This window comes from Alligator mississippiensis, chromosome 1 (assembly GCF_030867095.1).
Source record: "Alligator mississippiensis isolate rAllMis1 chromosome 1, rAllMis1, whole genome shotgun sequence".
Taxonomy (NCBI): Eukaryota; Metazoa; Chordata; order Crocodylia; family Alligatoridae; genus Alligator; species Alligator mississippiensis.
This window is the reverse complement of record NC_081824.1, coordinates 373907692-373933047: the sequence shown is the minus strand read 5'-3', so window position 1 is coordinate 373933047 and position 25356 is coordinate 373907692.

The window sequence follows — 25356 nt, the reverse complement described above, 5'->3', positions numbered from 1 at the left end:
TCCTGGCTGGGGGTCATCCATAGGTAATCTTATGGTCTAAAGTTCCTCTTTGTGTATTGTGTTTTATGATGTAGATGAAGTCCTTCTAAGAACATAAAGTATCCAGAAAATGTGGCATCCCAGGAGAAAGTCTGGGTGAGGCAGCAAAAACTTCCACATCAGGAAGCTTCTGCTGCCTAATCCTTTAGTGTCCCTGGATTGCTACACTTCCAGGTTATTCTGTGGGCACATCCTCACATGCAAACACATGCATTTCCAGGGGCACAAAAGGAAGTGGCACACCTTTATGCCACTGCTTTGTGCCCCAGGGCATTTCCCTGCATGTGCACTTCAGCATGTGCCAAATTGTCCTAGGTGGGGTAGGGAAGGCTGGGGCCAGCACCTGTACTGGACCCAGCAGCCTTACATGGGGTCCTGGGGGTCTTCTGAGACAGCAGTGCCACTGATCCAGCTGCATGGAGCCTGGCTGGCAGTCAAAGTATGGCTCTGGATCGACAGGTTCCATTTCTGGTAGCACGTGCTGCTGCCTCATAAACCATGCTGCTTTTTGTGGTGTTTTTTTTTTTTTAATACCTGGGCATCCCAGGTTCAAATTTTGGCACTGTGCTGCAAATTTGCAGTGTGGCACAGAGTTGCACATTTGCCACATGTGGCTTGCAGTGCTACAAACAGGTTTGAAGCACCCCAAACCTCATGTGTGCACTTGTCTGGTAGTGCTCCATTTTTCCAGGAGTATTCACAAGGTTATGACCCAGACCCTTGAAAGAGCAGAAGCAAGACTGTTACTTCTTTATTGGAAGTAGTTCTTTATAGAAGTTCCTGTAAATAAAGTGTTGTTACTACAACACAAGCCTTATCAAGACACTATCAGCAGCAGACTTGCTGCTTCAGACACAAACAACCCAATTCTGGGTGACTGATTTGTGGGGAAAAGTCACATGTTGTATGGTGTATCTAAGAGAGCCTAACATGTAACACATGATTTATTTTTTAAATAGAATGGGTATATCCAAGGCCCCAGCCTCCCCTATCCCACCTGAAGCATTTTTCCTCATGCTAGCCCCACATACAAGGGCATGCCACGGAGCAAAAAGTAGTGGCACAAATTTGTGCCAGTTTTTTTTTTCCCCCCATAGCAACTGCATGCCCCTGTTCATGGGGACGCTGCCCATAACTCCTAGAATTAGGTTTTTGACAGTTATAGGACTCAAAGGATTTATCAGTGTTATCAGGGTGGACTCTTATTAGCAGTGTAATTTGACTCCATTACAATAGTTAGGGGGTTAAGTTTTACTAGTTATATGTCAGGCTCCGTCAGTTTGGATGGTCTGTGCTCCTGCTCTCAGGATATCATTTGTGATGTTGTCCTCTTAACACCTTGATTTTTACAAGAAAGAGATTGGAAGCTTTAGTTCTTAGTGACAAGGAGCTCAGTCAGGTTTATTGTCTACATACAAGCCTAGACACTAGAATTCATAAACATGGTACATTGTGCTGGCCAGGTTATTTGGTGGCATGATACAGGCATAATACACAAGGGATGTGCCCCTAGGACCAATACAAAATATTAAGGAATCTCAGGCCCCTTTTTATATGCCTATTGAAATGATCTCATGTTTACATAATATACATCATAGTTCTCCCCAATTAGTAAAACATCTTTAGGTGGCAACATATATGTCCCAATTCTGACTTATATGGGTAATGTTCCCACCATATAGGGAACCCACTTCCCAGGTCACTCTGATCCTTGCTTTTGTATTCTATTCTAATGTAATCAATTCATTCAGTATCTGTTGCCCCTATAAAGTGCATAACAAGCTATTTTTCTAGTTCTTCTGTCCAAACCATATATGGTATACCTGATTCCATGTTCACTGTGGTTTACTTTGGTTGATAATACTAATAGGCCTCTCTGTGATATATGCATATGCACTAATCAATGGTTGTACTCCAGTGAGGCATATGATAGCAACACTCATGATTATGGAGTTGAGATTTTCTATTAATATTCTTCTTTGCTCAGTTACAGTGTGATTTGAAAAATATTCCCGACAACTATCTTCTTTGCCAGAATATTGGCAGAGTGAACACAAAAAATGGGTTGAATGCAGATAATTCATTTACGATTTGTAATGGCAATTTGAATATTAACAGTTATACTGTTCTACTACTGTTTTCATTTTCAGTCTGAGTATTCTTTTCATACTTTGTGTACTCTAAAGTTACACATTAAAAGGTTTACATTAGAAAACAAAGGATTAAAAACAGTTAAAGTGTATGCTATTTTACTCAGAATAAATGCATCCTACTTACGAACAAAGCATGGAAAAATCCTCCACAGATAGTAAACACATTTGTTATATATTGCCCTTTGTTACAAGTTGACACTAGTTTCTACTCAAGTTGCACAGCAGACTTTTCAGTATTAATATTGGTATAAAACATACTTGACACTGACCTCTTCTGCTATCTCTATTCATATATTATTTTCAAATCCCTGTCTTCATCTTCTTCTGTTGTCAAGTACTTAAAATGTCTTTTCAAGGACATAAACCCATGTGTTTTCATGAAAACTTGGACCATATTATTTTAGTAATGGTGACTGAATTTAAAACAAATACCTGATGAGTACTCAGAAGACAGTCAGAGAAACTCTGAGTTTTAAATAGATGTTCTACATTGTCATTCTGTTCAAGTTTGAAAGAAGAACAAATGAGAACTTTAAAAAAAAACCTTGAAACATGGAAGATGATGAATTTCAGCTGATTTTGGATTTTAAACTTCATTGCAGAACAAGGAAGTTTTTTTTTACCTCCCTGCCTCCCATCTGACACCTTCAGGGAAGGAATTCTACCTGATCAACACATCAAAGAGCTACTCAACACAGCTCACAAAGACACTCTCATGGACCCAGAGGGACAGACTTCCATCTTCAGCTCCCTCTGTGCAAAAATGAAGTTTATTTCCTACCTATGGGGACTTTTTACGATCTTGTACCATCTACACTTTTCCCAGAGCCTGATGAAGGGACTTTGATCCCAAAAGCTTGCAGAAAAGGATGATTTTCTTGCCATTTTCCAGTTGGTCTAATAAAAGGTATCATTTTGGAACCAAGAGTTCTAGTTTTTTGTATGTCATATTGTATTGTCTAATCATGTTCCTTTTCTTTGCCCGCATTACTTTCTATCACTGTGTATCAAAAAAGAATTGCCTGCTACTGAATGGAGGTTTTATGGTCGGTCATACAGAAAGGTTGTGTCTGCCCAGAACAAAGTATCAGGACTGGGTCATAAACCCGGTGCCAAGAGGATGACCATAAATGCTTTCATATGAGTTTGTTCAATATTAAATTATTTCCCTACATTGTCAGATTTCATCACAGGAGAAAGTTCAGTAGACTGATGTCAACTACAGAGGTCTGTGTCTTTTATGAGATACCTGCACCCTTAAGGTGGATGATATGCCATTATTTTAGCCATATGGCAGGCACAATCGCATTATGGGTCATGTAATCTGGCCAGGGAATCCAGTGCACAGAAAGGAATGAGAGCATGTGATCATGATATAAGATTGCCATACAAAAAATGGATATTCTAAACCAACGTGTTTTAATATTGAATTTTCCCAAAACACATGCTGATTTTGGTCAAACTGACCTGAAACAAAATATTTATTTTCAAAATATTAGCAAAATGAAATCCAAAGGAAAAGAATCCAAATTTAGGGAAGTTGCATTCTCTGTTGAAAAGCCATTCAAAGGAAAATTCCTGATGTGCTCTACTGCTCAAATATCAATAGGACTAAATCTACATAGTGCTAAGTATCCCAGATTCTTAATGGGATCTTTCTTCTTCTATTTAAACTTTTTATTTCCTGGGTAGTATTTTTTATTGAAGGCTATGACTATTTAGAATACTATGTACTCCTGCTTGTTATATTCACTGAAAAACACATATATTTTTTCCTTTAAATAATTCCTCTGAGATGTGCTTGTGTGTGTTTAGTAAGTAGCTTTAATTTAAGGCAATTCACTGAGCTTTAGATATTTCCAAAACTGTAAATGGCTGGATGTCTTTTATGCTATGTGTGTTTCTCAAAGAGCAACCAGTACCTCTGGTGGCTACATATTTGCTGCTCTGCTTGCTGGAAGCCAACACAATCCTAAAAATTGTTTTAAACCAGCAGGGCAGATAATGATACATTTTCTACATAACAATCAACTTTTCCTGTACTTCTCATATCCTTGCCTGACTTGTGATCTTTGGCTTTCTTCTGACTATGGCCTTCAGCTCCTGACACCTGGATTGTTCTTAACTGACCTTTGACACAATTCTGTTTCTTGACTCTTAGGTTTTGGGCCCTTATTCTTGTTCCTGACCTTGGATAAATTCCCACCTCCTGCCTAACTGCTAAATCTGAGAATTTACAGCTTGTTTACTTACAACACTATTTGAATTTTGTCATGGATAAAACAGACTATATGGAAAAAGACCAGCTTGGCTTAGCAGGGAACACTTCAGTAAAATAAGTCACAAAAAGAAAGATTATAAGAAGTGGAAACCTGGGCAAACAACTAGGAAGGAGTACAAGAGTGTTGCCTGGGAAAATTGCAGGCATGTAGGGATGAAGTCAGGAAGGCCAAAGCACATTTGGAGATGTAGCTAGCAAGGGATGTGAAGGGTAACAAGAAGGGTTTCTACAAGTATATCAGTAACAAGAGGAAGATGAGGGAAAGTTTGCATTCTTTACTGAATAGGGGAAGCAACCTAGAGAAAGAGGATGCAGAAAAGGCTGAAGTGTTCAATGCCTTTTTCACCTCAGTCTTCACAGGCAAGGTCAACAGGCAGCACAGTTTGGGAGGATGTGAGCAGCTAACAGTGATGAAAGAGCAGATTAGGGACTATTAGAAAAGTTGGACATGTACAACTGCATGTGGCCAGATGGAATGTACCCAGGGTGCTGAGAGAGTTGGTTGATGTGAATGCAGAGTGTCTAGCCATCATTTTTGAAAACTCATGGCTATCAGAAGATGTCCAAGATGATTGGGAAATGGCAAATTATAGTGCCTGTATTTAAGAAAGGGAGAAAGGAGGATCCAGGAAACTACAGACCAGTTAGCCTTACCTCATTCTCTGGAAAAACCATGAAGCAGATCCTCAAGTAATCCATTTCTAAGCATCTGGAGGACAAGAAGGTGATTAGCAAGGGTCCTGGCTTTCTCTGAAAAAAAAATCACCAATTTTTTAATTAAAAAAGTATCCCAAAATCCACATTTTTCTGTGATTAAAATGAAACACCACTAATAGATATAGATATATAGATCTATATACCTCTAAGTATAGAGCTATATAGATCATGGGTGGGCAAAATGCAGCCCGTGGGCCAGATGTGGCCTACTAGGCCATTCTATATGGTACATAGGACCCCTAAAAAAATTAGAACATGTATATTTATCTGCCACTGGCTCCCTGTCATGTGGCCCTCAATGGTTTGCCAAAACTCAGTAAGCAGTCCTCTGCATGAAATAATTGCCCACCCCTGATATATATATATATATATATATATATATATATATATATAATATCGTGGTGTTTCATTTTGATCATGGAAAAATGTGAAATTTGCTTTACTTTTTTTAATTAAAAATTGGGGATTTTTTTATCAGAGAAAACCAAGATCCCTGGTGATTAGGAACAGTCAGGCTGGATTCATCAAGGGCAAATCATGCCTGATCAACCCGATTGTCTTCTATGATGAGATGACTGAATCTGTGGATGTGGGGAGAACAGTAGATGTGATATACCTTGATTTTAGCAAGGCTTTCAATATAGCCTCCCACAATATTTTCGCAAGAAAGCTAAGGAAGAATGGGTTGGATTAACAGACTTTTAGGTAGATAGAAAAATGACTGGAACATTGGGCTCCTAGGGTAGTAATCAATGGCTTAATTTCTAGTCAGCAGCCAGTATCAAATGACATGCCCTAGGAGTCAGTCTTGGGGTTGGTTTTGTTCAATATCTCTATCAAGGACCTGGAAGATGGCATAGAGTACACCATGAGCAAGTTTGCAGATGACACCAAGCTGGGGAACAGTAGATACACTGGAGGGTAGGAGTAGGATTCAAAGTAACCTATACAAATTGATGGATTGGACCAAAACAAATCTCATGAGGTGCAACAAGGACAAGTGCAAAGACCTGTACTTAGAATGGAAGAATCCCATGCACTGGTACATGCTGGGGGTTGTCTGGCTAATCAGCATCTCTGCAGAAAAGTACCTGGGGGTTACAGTGGACAATAAACTGAATATGAGCCACCATGTGTGTTCTTATTGTCAAGAATACTAATGGCATACTGGGACACATTGGTAGGAGTGTTGCCAGCGGAGCAAGGGAAATGATTATTTCCCTCTATTCAGCACTGGTGAGGCCACATCTAGAGTACTGTGTTCAGTTTTGGGGCCCCCAATATAGAAAGGATATGGAAAAATTGGGGAGAGTCCAGCAGAAGGCAACAAAAATGGTAAGCTGGCTGGGACACATGACTTCTGAGGAGAGGCTGAGGGAACTGGGCTTATTTAGTCTAGAGAAATGAAGACTGAGAGGGGATTTAATAGTGGTCTTCAACTACCTGAAACAGACCTCAAAAGACGATGGAGCTAGATTGTTCTCAATGGTGGCGCATGGCTGAACAAGGAGCGATTGTCTCAAGTTGCAGCAAGGGAAGTTTAGGTTAGATATTAGGAATAATTTTCATACTAGGAGGGTAGTATAGCACTGGAACAGGTTACCCAGAGAGATTGTGGAATTTTCATCCTTGGAAGTTTTTAAAACCTGGCTAAACAAATCCTTGGCTGGGATTATCTAGTTGGGAATGGGCCTGCTTTGAGCAGGGGTTGGACTAGATGACTTCCTGAGGTTCCTTCCAACCATTTTTTTCTATGATTCTATGACTCAAACCATGCCTATTGAGCAAAATAATTAAATATGTTTTTAAACTTAATCACATGCCAAAATCCATGTAGTTGAATGGGATTTAGCAGGTGCTTAAGTGTCATTATCTGAAGTACAATTGTTATTTATATACTGTTTTATTCACAGAGATCTGTGTAATAATAAAAGGATTCCATTGTATGAACTCAGCTTTTTTATACATGTAGCAAACCCCCCAGTTTTTCTTTTTCTTTTTTTAAAATACATTCCCTCCCTTCCCCAACTATTTCTGACTTTTTCTCTCCCTCTCTATTCCCTATAGATAAGTATGAGTAAGCTGAGACATAGGATAAGCTTTAGCATTTTATTTTAGTAGAAAGTTTTATTTTTCTTTTTCCTTCTTTGATCCACTGTTTTATTTTGTAAAATTATTATATTTATATTGATTTTTACTGTGTGATTACTGTTTTACTGATTTTTACTGGGGTTTTTTGGGGGTTTTTTTTGGTACTATATGATTTAAGCCTACATGTTTAAGTTAGCATAAGAAATGTCAAGTTTCCATTTTGTATATAAAGCCTCCGTCTTGTGTCCTCTACCCGGGTCTAACCTATGACTCATGTCTAACCAGTCTCATGTAAATTGGTTCCTGAATGAATGGAGATGAATGGGGGTGCTTGAGATACAATGGTAGCAGGCCCCTACTGAATGATCAACACAACAACTGGACCATCAAATCAATGACTGGAATATTGCCTTGCATTGACTCTCCCAGGAACCATGAACCTCACCCAGGAACAGAACAGAAACCCAGCATTTGAAAGACAAAGACCCTACAGAAACCAGCAACCACATCATTGTGTCCTACCAGACAATGAGGACACCTGAATATGCATGTAAGCATCTGAGCAGGACTGTCCTTTCCTGGACATGTCCCTCCCATAGGGGACACAGGTAGCCCACCCCTATTAAAGGGATGGTAGAGTGTGACCTCCTTGGGATGCCCTCTCCATCTGGACCAGCACTACGCCACACCACCTATTCATCCAGAGGCCCTGCTGGCGACCCCCTCTGCACAATACCTTGCTAGAGAAGACCCCGACTGGCCATCAAGGATCAACTCACAGTCCAGGATAGGTAGCTATCACCCACCTTCCTTCTCCAAGCACAGGATCTGGACTCTGCTTACACACTTTAACTTCAATCTCTCCACCAAGCTTTTCTTCTCCTGCTACCATTGTGTGACCGCTTGTGCATGCGTAGGAACTAATAACTTTGTAAGTTGTACAACATACTGCTTGTTTCATAAAACTGTTAATTTAGAACCCAAGTTTGGTTTTGTCTTACTGACCTCCCAGGCCTACTCCAATTCCTGCTTTCTGCCCCTCTGATCTTCCTCTTGTGTGTGTCTCTCTCTGCCTTTGCCTTCTTCCTGATCCTGGTCTCTTTCTGCCTTCTGTCCCTGTCCTTTCCTGTCCCTCTCTCTCTGTTCTCCAGCTTCCACCTTCTCTCCCCAATCTTCTCTGTGTCTCCCTGCTTCCCGCCTCTCTCTCTGAACTTCTCTGTGTTTCCCTCAATTCCTAGCTTTCCGTTTCTGCCCCACCACCTCCATTTTCTTTCCCTGAACTTCTTTGTGTCTCCCTGCTTCCCACCTCTCTGTCTCCAAATTTCTCTGTGTCTCCCTCTGTTCCCCTGCTTCCTGCCTATGCCCTGCTGCCTCTCTGTCTCCCTGCTTCCCGCCTCTCTCTCTGAACTTCTCTGTGTCTTCCTCCATTCCTAGTTTTCTGTTTCTGCCCCACCACCTCCACTTTCTTTCCCAGAACTTCTCTGTGTCTCCTTGCTTCCCACTCTCTCTTTCTGAAATTCTCTGTGTCTCCCTCTGTTCTCTGGCTTCTCACCTCTGCCCTGCTGCCTCTGCCTTCTCTCCCTGATCTTCCAACCAGCCTGATTCCTCTCAGCTCTGCCCGTTGCCTCTACCTGCTCCTGACTCTCTTTCCTAGCCCCTGGCACCACCCGTTGTGTCCCTGGTCTCCTGGCTTACCCTCGCCACCTCCAGTGGCTCCTCACAGCCTCTTCCTGACAGCACCTGCAGCCTCTTCCTGGCAGCACCTGCAGTGTGTATTGGATGTGCAGGTATTGATGATTGATTTTTGTCTAATTTTTGGTACGTATAGTGTGTAGGTGATTGAATTGGTAATAGGTGTGCCTGTGCTTAGATTGGTAGCCTTGGATATGTATGTGCCTGAGTTGGTAGTATGTGTATGTGCCTACTGTGTGTATGCACCTAATTGATTTTTGTGTGTGTATATGTGCAATTGGGTCACACCCTGCCATCTAACAGTGCAATTTTGAGATCCTGAGATTTGACCTGGCCCTACAGGACAACATACATAGATCCATATCTATATCTATATCTATATATATATAATAGTGGTGTTTCATTTTAATCATGGAAAATGTGGATTTTGGGTTACTTTTTTTAATCCAATAATTGGGGATTTTTTTTTATCACAGAAAACCAGGATCCCTGCTCATGAGACCCTATGTGAGGTAGCTGAACCACCAGAAGGAGCACTTCAACAACAGACCAGGCCTGGCACTGCAGGCACATGTGGTGCAGGGATGGGGGAGAGGTGAGTCCCCCACTGATGTGTGTGGCTCTGGCCCCACACCATGGGAAACTATCTGGATTTGTGAAGTTTTGGTTGACTGGCTCCTCACCTGTGTGGACCAGGATCCAGGCTCCTCTGGCCTTGTGTCATGGGTACCACTGCCCGCAACCCAGACTACCTGGGCACCATCCCCCTTCCCCTATCCCTCCCCACCCCTCAAGGGGCACACACTCAGGTGCAGGGGAATGTGGTGTGAGGGAGAGATGCGCCTCAATTTAAAATGTTGCAGTTGTCAAACTCTTCCTGTGTTTAATAAAAAAAACCTGTTGAACATTGCCCGTGTCTCAGCCTGGTTCCTCCTCCCAATTACAGCAAAACAGCAAACCTTTGGTGGCAGTGAGGTTGTGGGGGCATTTGAGAACATGGAGACAGGACTTGGAAGGGGGTTTGGGGTCAGGGAGAATGCCACAGGGCCTGAACTTTGAGGGAAGGCATGGGTTATGGGGTTTTTGACCTGGCATCCTACTTTCCTGGCACCCAACATCTCACAGGCTGATAAGCACCAGAGTCAACAGGGATTTCTCCATGTATTAGCTGGAGTGTTGTGTGATCCCAGATTTGTGCCACTGCGCCTGTCTTAGAGACCTGAGGACCAGGAGGTACTGCTGCAGCAGGCACTGTAGACTACTGGCCCTCCCATGTGGACCCCGCAGCCCCTTGACTTTCATAGCCATGTCTCCCCATTTCAGGATCATGGAACTTCAGCCCTCACCAATTCCTGGGGCTCATGTTAGGCAGCCAGCTCAAGCTGAGGGGCTGTCTATCCCTGCCTAGACTTCCCTGCTTCCTTGCAGTGAGACCAGAGCCATGAGCAGGGCCAAAAGGAGCATAAAAGCTCCTATGTAAGCCTCCCAGTGGGTTGGTGAATAAGCTGGGACCACTGGGCTCTGCTGCCAGAGGCTTCCTGGTCTGGCAAGCTTGTGGGATACATTCTCCCACCCATTCTGAGTGTTTCTGCATCCCTTTGGGAATGGCCTGGACCAGCTTAGGGGATCTGCTCCTACAGTGTGATGGCTAGCAGTCCATGACCATGTGCATTAATTCCCCATCCTGGTATTGTCAATCTTTTAGCTCTGCTGGACCATGGGGTGTCTCCTCCAAACTGGGTGGCCACAGGGTAGCCATCTGGAGCCCCTGGTCATGAGACCTGGTAGCCCAGCTGTGAGAACACCCTAGACTGTCCTTTTCCCCTGTACAATTCATTCCCTCTGCCAGACTCACAGCCCCTGGCAACAGCTCAGAGGCTGATACCAGAGACTGTAACATTATTTTTTTCATTCCACTGGTACCTGGTATGCACTATCATTTTCTCAGCTGGTGTTTGGCAGTCCCTCTTCAACTCACCATGCTGTCCTCCATGAGCTTGCCTTCCATGCACAGATGTGGAGACTGCAGGTAAGTGGGAGGGGTTTCTTAGCTTACAGGAGTTAGCATAGATCCAGGATAGATCTGGGGTCAGGATGGACCTGAAATTATGGGATGGGGATTGGAGGGTACCCTGAGGGTTTGATACACTCAGTGCCTGTTCTCTGAAAATCAGAATTAGCCAGCACCCATTGGACTTCACCAACAGACAGTATACCAGTTTGTGGGAAGTCCTTGTTGAGCTGCTTGCCAGCCTGTCCACATGCAGAACCTGGGAGTCACCCTGGCAGCAAAAGCTGAGTGACTGAGATAAAGGTTCTCACATGGGAGGGAGTGGGAGGGAAGGCGGAAGGGTGGGGAGGGGACTGAGGCAGCGGTGGTGGTGGTGCTGGCTCCCTCTCCACCTGCTATTTCCCTCTGCCTGAGGAAGTAGCAGCAGCAGTTACCTCCCCCCTGCCTGCCTGCCTTTGTCTCCATCTCCTCTCGTGGAGCAACAGGGCTTCCCTCCACCTGAAGTGGCAGAGGCAGTGGCTCCCTCCCCACTTCTGCCTGCCCACCTGCCCACCCACCTCCTCCTCTTCCCACAGAGCAGTGGGACTTCTCTCCACCTGAGGTGGCAGCTGCCTCCCCCCCCCCCACACCCATGTGCCTCTGCCTCTTCCCATGGAACATCAAGGCTTCCTTCTGCATGAGGTGGCAGCACTGGTGTTGGCAGCAGCTCCCTTCCCCCACCCGCCCTCCACCTCTGCCTCCACCTCCTTCCATGGAGCAGTGAGGCTTCTGCCTCCCTGTCTGAGGCATTGGTGGCTTCATCCCTGCCTAAGGAGGTGGAGCCCCTTCAGCCAATCACTGCCAGCCCTCTCAGTGGTGCATGCATACTTGCCCAAAAACGTTATAGACATTCAGACACACAGACAGACAGACTAAGCCATTTATTATATTAGAACATATATAGTGGTGTTTCATTTTAATCATGGTAAAATGTGAATTTGGGGTTAATTTTTTTTTAACCAAAAATTAGTTTTTTGGGTTTTTTTTAATGAGAGAAAACCAGGATCTCTGGTTACCAGGTACTACCATAGATTCTTGAGTGGTTGAGGAGCCCATTGTGTGACAAGCAGACCCTTCAGTAAGTTGTGTGTAAAAATTCAGATGAGCTGGCACTGGCACGCTGAGTACTATCTTGTCTTTCCTGACTCTGATGCCTTTTCTCTGTCTCATCATTGAAACTCTGTATTTTAAAGCGACATAGACCTTGCTTCACAGTATCTTTCCTCTTGCACTAGTCTGAAGTTCTTTGGGGATTCAGCCATTACTCATACGATTCACATGACCTGCCCAATGGAGGCATCTCTGTCTCAGGAGCACAAACAAACTGTATTATCTTGGCCTGTTCCAGAACTAAGAAGCTGGAGATTTTTTTTCATGCCATGTTATGCCCAGATTATGGCAGAGATATTGAAGATAGAAATTGTTCAGTTTTCTTTCTTCCTTGGCATACGGAGTCCACATTGTGCTGCTCTGAAATAGAGAGCTAAGTATGCAAGTGCTGTAGAAGGACATCTTTGTTGATAGAGTGAATGCTCTGTTGTTCCAAACTCTCTTTTGAAGTTTAACATGGTGTTACTTACCTTTCCAATGTGAATGTTAATTTTTGCTTCCAAGACAACATTTTGTGATACATTGGAGCCCACGTAAGTGTTTTTATTCAACCATTTCCAGGCTTCCATCATTTATTCTAACTTCAGGAGGGTGATCAAATTTGTTGACCCATGACTAGTGTCTTATTTAGGCTATTGGTCAGACTGAAATCATCACAAGCATGAAAAAAATCAAACAAACAAACCACGAGACTTTGCAGTCCTGCTTAGAAATGACTAACAATCGCCACATTGTTCACAGAGCATTTCATGGACAAGAACTCTCAGGTATTAATTTTGGCATTGAGACAGCAAGGTTAAAGAATTTCCCATTGGATCTGGTCTGAAGGTATGCACATTCTGAAGAGTCATTGAATACATTTTGAGCAGGATATTGAATAAAATCCCAAAAAGTGTTGGAGCTAGAACACAGCCCTGTTTGGCACCACTCTTAATTTCAAATTCTTCTGAACATGACCCATCAAACTGCACCATTATTATATACTTTCATGAAAGGACTTGATGATACTTAGGAGTTTAGGAGGGTAGCCAATCTTCTTCAGGAATCAGAATAAACCATCTCTGCTGACAAGATCGACAGATTTGGTGAGATCAACAAATGTTAGGTACAGAGTTTTCCTTTCCCAATTATGCAAAGTAAAGATATACCATGATAGTTATTGCATTCACTGATATCACCTTTGTTTTTGTACAGAGCGACTATGCTTGCATTCTTCATGTCTTGAGGACTTCACCGTCTCTCCAACACATACATATTAATTCATGCAAATAGAAGAGAAGGACACACTTAATAACTTCAGCCAGTATGCAATCTGCACCTGGGGCTTTACCACAAGCAAGCTGATCAATGGCTTTTTCTACTTCATTTACAGTAGGTTCATGGTCAAGTGCTGTCAGGGTTGAGAGGTCCTCAAGTGTGTTGAGAGTGGAGTTATGGACCATATTTTTGTGAGAATAGAGTTCCAAGTAATGTTCAACTCATCAATCCATCTGCTTATTTTGATCATTGATGATTTCATTTGTGGAGGATTTTAAAGGGTGGTCTTCCTCAGAACAGGCCCAACAGCATCCCTGATGTCCCCATACATTGCTTGTATGTCATCTCATTAAGCAGCTTTTTGGATACTTTCACACAGTTGTAGACAATAATTGTTTGCATAATGTTTCAATGTACATTTGAGCTTTTGCCAAATCTCTTGAAGTACCTGCAAGTTGGAGTGGCTAGGGTCACACTTATATTGTAGGAGAGCTGACTATTTCTTTTCTATGAGTGGGATCATTTCAAATGAGTTCTCATCAAACCAATCATTTGAGCTGTGATGCAAAGTACAAGAATCCAAGACAGTTTGATAGATGGCTCTTTTGAGGTGAACCCATTTATTCTCAGCAGTATTACACAGCTTAAAAGATGTTAGAGTCCTGGACAGAGTTTTCATGAATTGAGGCGATGTGTCTTCAGCTTTCAGTCAGATGGCATTTATTCGTCGTAGAAGTTTTTTGCTTCTGTATAATTTTTTGACCATTATGGCCTGAGAAAGGGCTATGACTGCAGAAGGTGGCCTGTGATGGCCTCAGATCTTCCCAATGCCCCTTTATTCATCCTCCACCCATGCCCAGGAGCTCTGCATTTCCTCTGGGCCTGAGTCCCCGTCATGATTGCATGGAGCACAGGAGAACCCTCATAGGCTACAAAGCATCATTACACATAGCCTGACTTATCAGGAGAAGTGCTGGGAGGAGTGGTCATGGGTTCTGCATGTTGTGCCAGTGCAGTGGCCACCATGCTGGTAATAGGGGGCCTGGTACAAACTCCACATCTCTGGGACGAGTGCAGAGACATGTGAAAGGGCTTGATCTGGATATTATTGCTGTGTCAATTTAATCATGTAAAAATATGGATTTTGGTTTACTTTTTTTAAACCAAAAATTGGGATTTTTTTTTTAATAAGAGAAAACCAGGATTCCTGCTTATAACATGGAAGACTTTAGTGTAGTGACTTATATTTCTGACATGTTATGAAGTTCAACCCCAAATAGTACTTGCTGAATGTGATTAGAATTAATTTTTTTCACTCTCATATTTGTTTTCTCATCCTTAACTAGCACTGTATTGAGCCCCTGTTGAGAGGATATTTCAAGATAAATATAAATATAGAGGTCACAAGTGAGAAGGCACCACACTGTCAAGTTTTGGTTTTTTTTGCGTGATTATTAATTTATTTTGATATTTTAAAAATAAATTAATATATCTTAGTATATACTTTATAAACCTGAACAAGGTAAAAAGTTAGGATAATGCATGGTGGTAGATGCAGCATTTTAAAAGGAGGAAGATTATGGAGAAGGTCTGAGACTAAGATAAAGAGAAATCATCTCCTTTAATTACTTTCCATCATCTAGAGCTGTAACCCTTGAAGAACAGATATAAGCAGAACTATTCTAGTGTCAGAACTAAAACCATATGCCAGGTTCATATCCAATACTCTAATACAAACACTCCCCTATGCACCTAAATTGAAATTTCAGATTTAAGGCTTTATCCCTGCTGTATGTGAAAGTGATTTTGAATGAATTAGGCAAGTCCAGAGAGTTTTTGGTTCAGAGTTGAGAACTAACCAAAGTCTCAGGCAAACACAAACTTGTGCATCATATACAAAATGTAAGAGCAATTTTATACTAAAAGTGTGTTCTAGTTGCTTGTTAGTGTCTATTTCATTTGTACTGCAAAGTGTGTTTTGGTTTCATGTTGCTGTGTATAGTGTTTTAGTTTGAATATGACAATGTTTGATATGTGTCTTCTTTGCATGTTTTCTGTATGTGCTGTATCTTGCTTCATCTCCTTTGCTTGTTGATCTGAGAAGAAGCATGCTGTGCGGGCAGGTAGGCAGGAAAGGCCCTTGCAGTGTCCTGATACCTGTGGCCCTTTGCTTTAGGAAACTTCTGCTATGGGCTGGTGTCCTGAGACCAGAAAGTCTGGTCTTCAGCATGTACAAGTTGTGAATCATATCCCTAGCCTGGTTGGCCAGACTGGGCAATTCTCTTTTTTAAATTAATTGATTAAGAAAGAAGGCATGGAAACATTACCTGATTGGTAAAGCTAGGGTGATGTCATGCTGGGTACTTAGAAGCTGGCCAGAAAGGAGACTGGAGAAAGGAACCCAGAGAGGAGCCCCATCCAAAGGAGCTAACATGAAAGGGAAACCTCAGATAAAGGGAGAGAGAGTCTGTCTCAGTGTTTGGGACTCCTCTCCTCCTTCTCTCCCTCCTCCCCTTTTTTCCCCCTGGGTTTTGAATGGAAAAATACCATGGGTGTATTAATTCCTGGAGTAAACTGACCAGGATTGGAGCCTGACAGTTTTTTGGCCAGGGTCGAGAAGCCTGGCTCTTTTGTTGCATTTGTAGCTTCTTTGCCCCAGCTGAGCAGTGAGGCTGGGACTGGTTGTAGTCTAGGTCCCAGTGCACACAGGCCTGGTCCCTCTTAGAGTTCTTTTGCAGCTTTTCTACCCCAGCATAGCTGTGTGGTTGGGACTAGAAATTTTGGGGGTGCGGTATGCTGACTGACCAGTCACACCATCACAACCACCATGTGAAAATGGAGGCCAGCACCCTACAGCCTCCCAGAGAGCAATGAGGGGCCCCTTGTATTGCAAAAGGACTGACACTCGCTTACCTAGTGAGCATGGTAATTACGACACTCCAGCAGACTCCAGTGTCTCATGTATCAGCATCGCCATACTTAAAAATAGTGGCAAGGGTGCTTTAACTAAAGCTTGTCAAACAAACTTTAGTTCAAGCGACACTTCCACCATTTTTAAGCATGGGGACACTGATACACAAGACACTCTGGGTGCTTTAATTAGAGCAGCTCTCAGAGCTACTCTAATTAAAGTGCCCCCAGCCTCACTCCCAGAGCATGTGTATAAACATTCTGAGTCCCAGAAGGGTTTTTGTTGTTATTATTATTGTTAAGTGGCTTTAAGAAAGCAGACCACGCTGTTACTACATGAAGGCTAGCAAGACCATTGGATATTACTATTCATATAGCCAGGAAAAGTGAATACTGGTAACTAATAAAACAAAAAATGTGGGAGCTTGAGGAAAAAAGCTAGCTGCCCAACACATGTAGCTATGGGACTCCCAGCAGCATACCTTATACTCTGTAGCAGACTGTCTGAACCATCTTTCTATTAAATGGAACTGCTTCCAAATCATTATTTAAGTGACCAGGATTATTAAGAAATGGCTGTAAGACATGAGAACAGATAAACACTCTCTGCTTCTTTATAGGCCATTGAATGCATCTAAGGTTTCTATACTTGGTGTCTGTGAGTTATATTCATTGGTTTCTGGCCCTGCATTCTGTATTGAGCACAAGCAAAGTAAGTGCTTCTTACAGTCTACATTTTACACGTGCATTCAGTTTCCCCAGACAAGTCAGAAAGTAGTGATGTTACATATTAGTATTCATAAATTTGCTGATGTAGATTTTGGACATGTTCAAGTATATATTTTACTTCCATTAGGGAAATTTCCCAATGCCAGAAATCAGTGCTGATGAATCAGTTCTTAAGACAGGTGAACTGAGAGCACAGGCAGAACAGCAGGTGACAATCATTCAGCATTTTCTCAGCAACACCTATGACAATATGCAATAAGAGAAAGTCAACAGTAAGCAGCTGGATAGATGTGTGGATGGACTGATGCTACCTGGAGGGAGGATGAAGGTGGGCCTGAGGACAGAGGCTTTGCTTACTGTTGTCAGTGACAGCTTGGGGGCAGAGCTGGCCCAGTGCTCAGGCAGAGGAGGTGAGTTCTGTCTATCTAGAGGGCCACCCTGCGAGGAGGGGTGAGTGGGGTGGCGCAAAGCCCTGTGGGCTGCCGGCAGAATGTAACCTAACATGAGTTGGGATGGGATCTGGTACAACTGTTCCTCATCGTGCTCTAACCTACAGCACTGAATTGTGATGCCACATCCATCAAAGGATATCTTAGAGCAGGATACACCATTTTTACAGTGCTCAATCCACCCTATCTGCTTGGTTATGGCTGTAGAGAACTTTGTTTGCTTACTGCAGAATAACTGTAACTTCTGTACCTGGCCTCTGTCATGATGGTCATCAAACCGGTCTCTCATTGTTTGGCATACTGCTCCAGGGGCAGGATTTGCCTCTTTCTTTCTGTGATATTCCTGCTGGTGATTGTCTTCCTGGTGACCTCCTGTAGTCCTTGCTGCATCTGACTTACTGTCCTCTGGCCAACTGGTGATTGAAGCCCAATCCAAGTAATCTGGGTACTCGTCTCTTCTGTCTCTGCATATCAGTTCTCTGACACTGCTGCTCTTCAGCTCTCTATGGTTTCTTTCCAGTGCTACTTCATAGGACCTTGGTCCAATATCAGGTTAGACAGTGGCCTTTTGCCATTGTTTGTGTGTGCCTACTGGATGTTTGAACACAGACTGCTTCCACTATGTGAAGAGGACTCGGGTTTCTAGCTCCTCTACTGTAATATGCTGTTTGTCCATCTTTGTATTTTCTTAGCAATCGCTGTGTGTTGTCTGTTTTCGTTCCATATGGGTGCAGCAGGCTGTGCCTTATAGGAAAGTTCTTCCCCTATCATTGTCTGAGCTGGGCTACTATCAAGTTCCTGAGAAGGGGTACTGTGATGGTCTAAGAAAGCCAGATAAGGGTTATATCCAGCCCTTTTTGCTCTTTCCATGAGCTTTTTGGATGTCTTGAGGCAACCTTGTTGGATGTCTGATCAGAAATTATGATGTCTTGACTGATTGAGCTTTCCCATTGCTTTGTATATACTCAGGGGAAGGAGTCTTATGCCCCAACTCCCAATTTGTGCTCAATCTTTTGATTTTTCTCTGCTTTATTTTGTGGCTCATTGTGTAATATAAGGTATTGGGTTTGCCATATCTGAAAAAAGTGTGCCCTCATCTTCCTGATTATGGTTCTTGTTTGAGTGTCCTATAAATATTCCACCTCCCAAACATCTGGAGTAATAATCTATTCTGACCATATAGTTGCTATCATTGAACACAAACAGGTTTGTTTCAACCTTTTCCCAAGGTTGTGTTGGGATCTCATGATCAGGGATCCTGGTTTTCTCTGATAATCCGTGCCCCCCCCCCCCCCAAGAAATTGAGATATAAAAAAAGTAACCCCAAAATCCACATTTTCCATGAAAATAAACACTACTAAACACATAAAATGAAACACCACTATTTATATATCTATATATTAGTGTCATTTCATTTTAACCACATAAAAATGTGGTTTTCAGGTTATTTTTTGTATCTGAAAAGTGGGGATTTTTTTATCACAGAAAATCAGGCTTCCTGCTCATGAGGTTGCAGTATCTATTTCTTTTGCCTGTCTCCATGATCTTTGCACACTTCACACTTCTCCTTGTATGTCCTCATCTCATAATTCATGCCTAACAGTAGGCATATACCTGAGCTCACTGAAGGCACACTTATACTCCCAGATGCATATCATGTAGTCTTTTCATGATATCCTGTCTCAAATTGGCAGGGACTATGGCTTTATCATCTTTAAAGAAGAACCCATTTTGTATGCATAGCTGATCCCTAACCTGATGGTAGGGAATGACTTCCTGGGACACTTGTTCCTTGCACTCTGGCCACCCCTGAGTACAATTTGTCTGCATCTGTTAATGCAATTTTTTTGCTCTCTCATACTGCCTGGAGGCTCCCTTTGGAGATAAAGAGGTATTGTAGCACATGATAGATTCAATCTTCTGTTTCATAGATCCACATGTGGTTCACTTTTGAAGGTAAACTTTGTTTAGCGAATCTGCCAGTAGCAGTGACTTCCCTGGACAGTACCTGATGCTCACATCATATTACTGAAGTCTCAATAGCATGCTTTGTAGCACCGTGGCACACACAGGACTCGCTTCTTCATAATGCTTTCCAGTGGCTTCTGATTAAACTGCTCATCAGCCTTCTGTTTAAAGTTCTGCCCAAACAACTAGAATTGCTCCATTCTCAAGAGCACAGCCAGGAGTTCCTTTCCAGTATGAGCATATCCTAATTCTGTATGTCAGGGCCTGGCTGGCAAATACTATGGGTTGCTGGTTCTACATTGATGATGCTCCTAGACCTCCTTCTGAGGCCTCACATTGCAGTTGTAGTTACTCTGTTGGGCTGCAATATTTCAAGACTAGTGCCTCACTTATGAATTTATTTTTTGTTTCAAATGCCTAACCCTGCACTTCTGCCCAGTCCAATGCTGTTTCCTTGTGTGTTAGCTGTCTCAAAAGGACCACAATACTCTGACAAGTGTGCACAGAACTTGGTTAGCTGTGCCTATGAATCTCTGGACTTCATATCTTGTGGTCTGGGCATTTCCTTAATAGGTTTCAATTTCTTAGGGTCGGGCCAGAGTCCTGCCAAGGTCAGAAGGCATCCAATGCACAGAACTGCAGTTCTCCTCAACTTCAGCTTTTCTAAATTCAAATTAATAGTCTGCTCCCTGCACTAGTTCAGGAGCTGTCAGAGCTTAAATTCTTTGTTCTGGATAGCCTTTTTCTCATCATCTCTGTCTCCCACAATCAGGATACTATCTCTTACAATCCTTATTCCTGAAAGTCTCTGTAGTGCGTGATTCCGTTTGAGCTGGAACACCCGTGGTGCATGTTTGATGCCCATGGGCATTCGTACCCAATGGTATCTGCTAAAGGGCATTGCAAAGGCTGTTAAATGGCTTGAAGATTCATTTAGCTCAATATGCCAAAATACATTTTTACATCACAAACTGTGAATACTTTTACCCTCAGTCATTCAGTCAGTATGTCCTTGAGAGAAGGCAACAAATAATGGCTTCTTTTCATTGTCCTATTTTGTAACTATACAATTCTCACTTTACCAGATTTTTTTAACTACTACCAGACTTTTGATCCAATTAGTATTAATTTCCACTGGTTTAATAATATCCCTTCTCGTTAGGCTTGCTAGTTCTTTTTTGAGTAACTCTATCCAAGCTAGTCGTGCTCTATGTTTTGGCAATTGTACAGGCTATACTCGTGGGTTTATTTTGAACTTAAGCTTTCTCTCTAGATGTTTCTCTCTCTCAAATACATCTATATGCTTCTGTACAATATCTGACAAGGATCATGCTATGCTTCCTCCTTCCTGTCTCATGTGGAAGATATTTTGCTGTTGCACTGAGATCAGGTCCATGGTTGGCACTGCCTGGCTGCCTAACAGTGGACTTTTCAGTGTTGATCACCATGAATTGGGATAATATAGTTGGGGATGGTCCTGCTTTGAGCAGGTCATTGGATTATATGACCTCCTGAGGTTCCTCCCATCCTTATTGTTCTATGATTCTATGAATTCCAGGCAGTATTGTTTTGTTCCATGGATTTTGTACTGGTAGTCTGCATTTACCCACTGCTTGTATCATTGTTTTATTGTACATCACACTATCTGCTTATATGTCTCCAATATGATATTACTGCTGAATTTTACAGGAATTACACTGCAGCTGGCTTCACCATCAAACTGTAATCTGTTTGGTTGCTGCCACTAACATAGTTGCTAATATGGCTGATGGCTTAGTAGTAGCTTTCTTCTATAGTACATGTATGTTAAAAGTATTTGGATTTGCTAAAGTCACAGAGAAGACTTAATCTTGTGAAAAATGTAAGTGTCCTCACCTTCTGCATGTTATTATAGATTTTTTGCTCTTAGAGTTTTTGTGTCACTTGGACACAAAATTGTTTTGTTTCCCGTGTTTTAGAAAAACATAAGTTCTCCGTAATATTCAGGGAAAGAGCTTTCAAGGAAAAGATGGTGAAACTGTGGGTGAGGGAGAACCTGCAGTAGGGAAAAGACAGCACACTTCAAGTCCACTGAGTTGATCTTCAGGTTTGTTTGTTTTTTATAAATAAAAAAAAAATTAGCAGAAGGTAAACTCAGCAGCATTTTTTTCTTTTAGGGTAAAATCTAATCATAGAAACGTAAAATTTATCTTTATATTTAGTTATATGATAATAGATAAGTGTCTCCATTACTAAATCTTTGGGTGGACCTATATCATTCATGAAATAGTCTAGTTATAGTGGAACCTTGAGTGATAGGCAACATTACTGCTGCCAGCTTTGGGGGCTTTCACTAGACAGAGGACTTTGGTCGACAGAAAGTTTATTTCTGCCCAAATGTCAACCTGACATGTTTCAATTTTCAGTGACTGAAGACAGACATGGATTAGTTTTATGTTAGAGGTTCTAACTTTAATGTATCATGTATAAGTATGTCCAATGTGGGGATTACAGGAGTCCACTGTATAACACATACATTTGGATAGAGTCTCTGAAGTCTAGCCATAAAATCTTTCTTCTCCACCTCCCCATGTAAGGAACACAGGGAATTACATATGAGTGACTTTGATCTATGAGGTGCACAGGTCTCTACTTCCCATAGGCACAGTGTAACCAGAAAAAACCAAGATCTGCTTCTTGGAACTGTTTCTTGGCTTTTTGTCTGAAGTAGATATAAGCCACAATTTTCAACTAACAAAACACTCCTACAAACTATTATTATATTTACAAATCCTCCATTTATGAACCCAACTCTACCTACCTTATGCTATGAGGAAGTTGAAAAACAATGTCAAGCCTGTGCCAATTTTGCTTCTAATTTTTCCAAAGCTGTGGTGATCACCAGGGACCCTGGTTTTCCCTGATTACAAAAAAACTCTCCAATTTTTTTGATTAAAAAAGTAACCCCAAATCCATATACATCTATGATTAAAATTATATATATATATATATATATATATATATATATAGTGTGTGTGTGTGTGTGTGTGTGTGTGTGTGTGTAAATCATGGGGAAATGTGGATTTAGGTTACTTTTTTTAATCCAAAAATTGGGGATTTTTTTTTTTTTATCAGAGAAAACCAGGATCCCTGATCATGACCTGTCTTAATGTGTTGTGTAATAACAGTCAAATAAACCATTAAGGTAAAGTGATTATCTGAAACCTAACATTAAAAACATACAATTTCCATCAGGAGAATGACAACCATGACAAAAATGGGCATCACTCATCACACACATTTTTTTTTTTGTCTGTTTTTTCCAAGTAATAGATTAAATTAATTTAGGGAGAAATTTCAATTAAAAATTAGGATATTCATAGTTTTGTAGTAGCTAGGGTCAGGAGGGACCTGAACAGATCATCTAGCCTGACCCCCTGCCACAGGCAGGAATGAATGCTGGGTTCACAAGACCCCAGACAGGTGATCGTCCAACCTCCTCTTGAATTTGCCCAAGGTAGGGGTGAAGACCACTTCCCTGGGAGGTTGATTCCAGATTTTGGCCACCCTAACTGTAAAATATTGCCTTTTGATCTCTAACTTAAGCCTATTCTCCATCATCTTATTATCAGCTTATATTCTTTGCAAAGAGATAAAGGAGGAAAACTTAGGACCAAAGCAGTTAATAAAGTGAAAAAATAGATTTCAATCATGATGAGGAAAGTTACTGAATAATTGTTTTAATTTTTTTAACTGATGAAAACTTCAGAAATATGGACAAACTTAATTACTGGGTGGTTTATAAGGCAGCAGTGCCTTTTAAGATAACAAGTTAGTTCTGCTGAAGAAATATAGATCTAATCTCTAATGCAGTCTGAAATTATACAAAATCCCATGAAGTTGAGTCTTTCTTTATACATTTTTGAAGTGCATTGTTTTATTTCAAAAGAAATAAATATATGTCAATGAAATTTCATGATATCAAGTGTAGATTGCTCTGGGTACTTGAACACCTCTATGAAGAGAATAAAATTATAAAAAGCATAGAACAATTTTAAAGTGTTTCAAAAACTGTTATATCTTCACTCAAGGAATGTATGTCCCCAACACCCTCCTAGGGAGTAGAAGCCTAATCTACTGGCTTGCAAAGAAGATGAGATGTGCAGTCAGGGAACAGAGACTAGCATGCAAAAGGGAGGCATAATTGTAATTATTGGAATAAATGGATTTTTGACTTATGAAAACAATAGGAGTTAAAGTTATACAAGTGGTTAAAAGTGGGTGAATATTTTACAGTGAATATTAAATTAACCAAAAAATACATTTTTGGGCAGCCAAAACTACTTGCATTTTTGTGTTCAGTTCAGTGATTAGTTTTAATTCAAACAAAAATGGCCAAAATATTGAAAGTAACTATTTTGTAATTTCTGTAACATTTTGGTTCCAGACATTTTTAATAAAAGTGAAAGTCAAGATTTACAAAGTGACTCGAAGAGTTTCATTTCTATTTTTACCTAAGAGTCTAGTGGTTAGGACACTCACACATAATGTAGGACCCTCAAGTTCAAGAATTATTTTTTTTATCAATTTAATGCAGGTATTTGAACCATTTTGTTTTACATCTTAAATAAGTGCCTTAGCCACCATGGTACAGAGTGTTCTCATATGGGCCTTCTTTAGTAACTCTTGTTTATGTTGTATTGTTTTTTCTACCTTATTGAGAGGCATAACAGTGGGCACTGCACAAAGATCTTACCACTACAGCAAATGCTGTAATGTGGTGGTTTGATTACTTGGGTTTATTTGAAATGTAAATTTAAATCCTCTCAGATCAAGGTTAGGCAACCTTCTTTAGCCCCTCTTTGAGTAAAGTTGGGCACAGGAATCTGGCTGCCATGGTCACAAACTCCTGGAAGATGGTTTCAGGCTCAACATTAGGAAAAACTACTTCATAACTAGGGTGTCCAGACTGTGACCATTACTCCTAGTTTTCCCCAAGGGTGCCCTGGTGAACAGTTGTTCACCAAACCCTAGATATACGCTTCTGATGTAGCGGTAAACTACTACCAAGTCCCCTCTCAGCCTTCTCTTTTTCAGGCTGAAGAGTCTGAGGTCCCTCAGCCTTTCTTCATATAGCTTGCCATACAAGTCTCTGATCATACGGTTAGCCCTTCTCTGGACTCTCTCAAGCTTTACCACATCCTTGTTAAGGTGTGGAGCCCAGAACAGGATGCAATACTCCAGGTGCAGTTTCACCAATGCTGAGAAGAGCTGAGTAGAGCAGGAGAATCACTTCTTTGCAATGGTTTTGCTGGCTTTGCTGGAGATGCATCAATTGTTGGCCCTGCTGGCTACAGCATTGTACTGCCGGCTCATGTACATACTGTGGACAATTATTAGACCCAGGTCTGTGGTGGCAAGTGATGGGGGATCTTCAGTCCTGCTGCCTGATGAGAGGCAACAGTTGCAGAAGCACCCATGTCATGAGTTTTTCCTGTCAGCACCTAGGGGTGCAGGGCCCCAGTATTGCCCTGTGGGGTCAGGCCAACTCTCAGGATCTCAATATTGTGCTGTTAGACAGGAGGGTGTGGCACAATTGCACATATACAAACACCAGTTAGGTGCATACACACACACACACACACTACCAGCTCAGGCACATGCACATTCAAACCAGCCTAGGCACATGCATACCTATCACCAATTCAAGCACATACACTATACACCCCAAAAGTTAGACAGAGATCACTAATTCATATATCATGCACACAATGTCATATATATATATGCCATATATATATGGCATTGTGTGCATGATATATGAATATATATCATGGCCACAGCATGGCCTAGTGGCCAGAAATGCAGTAGTTTCCCTTCCCCCGTGCCCCAAGACAGACACAGCTGCACAAGCACCCATGACACAAGTTT